Below are 1,830 nucleotides of genomic sequence, written 5' to 3'. Positions count from 1 at the left end.
ATCTAGATGAAATGGAATCTACCTCACCATCTCAGAAGAGATCTCCCAATAAAGGGGATTCTTCTGGTTGGTGGTACATTAAGGTATTTATAAGCAGAAGTCTTCTGTCTGGTAGAACTGCAAACCTTTTAATGTGTTCCACTCTTTCTTTTGTTCATCATAAACCTCATGTAGAATTTCTCCTAAAAATAAATGGGAGGTACAGAGTATGGATAGCCCTAAAATGAATAGAAGCAAACAGAAAAGAGAAATGTTGGAGTAGAAAAGATGGAATACAGAAAGGGAAGTTATCAAAGTAAATAAAATACAGATAAATAAAAAGGGATTGGAAAGTGTATATTAGCTTTAACTTATTTTGGACATGAACAAGAAATGGTGCCCCATCTTCACACATTAACTTTTTTGTCTTTAAGCGACATCGAAAAGTCAGGCAAAGAACTAGAGATGCAGCATCAAGAGGTAAAGTACATTTTCTTCTATGACTGGCCTCTATTGTGAATGAGATCCCCATAGATCCTGTCCTTCTTTGATTTCCAGTGTCAAGAGCCAGGTGGTCTAATTACCGAAGGGTCCAGTTCTCCAAGTTGAAAAATTCTCCCAGAATAATTCCTTGGGTGGGAAATCTGGGCCTGAGAATGTTCCAAAATTCTCCACTTTACCTACAGGGGATAGAAAGAGGAAGTAGGGAGGAAGTCTTTTATGAGTTTTACGACCCTGTGGATGTTACTTCATCTCTGTCTTTTATCCATGAAATGGGCATCTGAACATCCTGTCTCAGTCACAGTGTGGTTGTGAAGGACTAATAGGATTAGCTCAGGGACAACACATGGTAACTGGTTAAGTGGTACCCAGACATGCCTTAGAGCATCGACTATTGGGGTTTTCAGTCTCTTCTCATTCAAAGACCTTCAGCTGTCTATAGGATATCCATGAAGCCTCTCCTGTTCCACATAACACTGTCTCCTGGTTTCTCAGCTAGGAGACTTTCCTGGAAAGAAGCTGAGAAGCCATGGGAGCTGCTCTCTATCATGAAAAGGTGATCTCTTGCTCTTCCTAGTCTCCCAACTCTGGCCTGGCCTGTGATGAATTTCTGTGCTTGCCCTGGGGCAGGGATGAAGAGAGGGATAATGGCTGGGAGGGAGCCAGACACAGTGGAGGCTGGAGCACTGGTTGAGAGGGTGCCAGGACAGAGGGGGGTTCAGACGTCTCAGGTGGGAGGAGTCTCCCAGTTCTGCTCTGAGCTAGGCTCACAGTGCTCCTGCAGTTCAGGATTTGACTGTTGCATAATTCATTAAACACTCTCTATGGGTTTGCACTCAGCCACAAGACAAGTTATGCAGGCAGGAGAATGGATAAATATGGGTATCAATAAGTCACCATTGTCATAGTCTGTTTACAGCCACACCCTTTCAAGCACAGGCCCTGGACCCTGTTGACATTACCTCCTCTGATTCTGTCTTCAAAGAGGCCAGTTCATGGGACAACCCTCAACCAGGAGCTTATGATCTCATCCTCTTCTTAAAAACTCTAGAGAATGGGATTGTCTCCCAAATGTGTTGTGTACACCTTATTATCCCAAGAAAGGAGAGTTCCCACAAGGACCTCATTTTCCAGTTTGGAAACACTACCTACCAGACTATAGCCTTCTTAGCCCCAAACGAACCAGACTCTAGGTTCAACCTGGTGATGACCCTGGTGATGCCCCATCAGCCAGCCATTGGCTCCCCATCCTTGTTCTCGTCTCCTGGTTTAGCTTCTCAACAGAGGCCAACAGAGGACTCACACCACCTCCCAGTCTCCAATGTCCCTGTGCTCCCATGGATTGTCTGA

General features: G+C 44.5%; 1 protein-coding gene across 1 annotated transcript in view; it reads left to right on the top strand.

Annotated features, from left to right (window-relative positions):
* LOC105306483 (protein FAM205A-like) overlaps nt 1–1,830 on the top strand; it is a 7,099-nt gene that overhangs the window by 1,132 nt on the left and 4,137 nt on the right. The gene's annotated exons all lie outside the window — the stretch shown is intronic.

The sequence above is a fragment of the Pteropus vampyrus genome, unplaced genomic scaffold (assembly GCF_000151845.1).
Source record: "Pteropus vampyrus isolate Shadow unplaced genomic scaffold, Pvam_2.0 Scaffold436, whole genome shotgun sequence".
NCBI lineage: Eukaryota > Metazoa > Chordata > Mammalia > Chiroptera > Pteropodidae > Pteropus > Pteropus vampyrus.
Note: the sequence above shows the minus strand (reverse complement) of the source record. Positions and strands in the feature narration are given on the sequence as shown.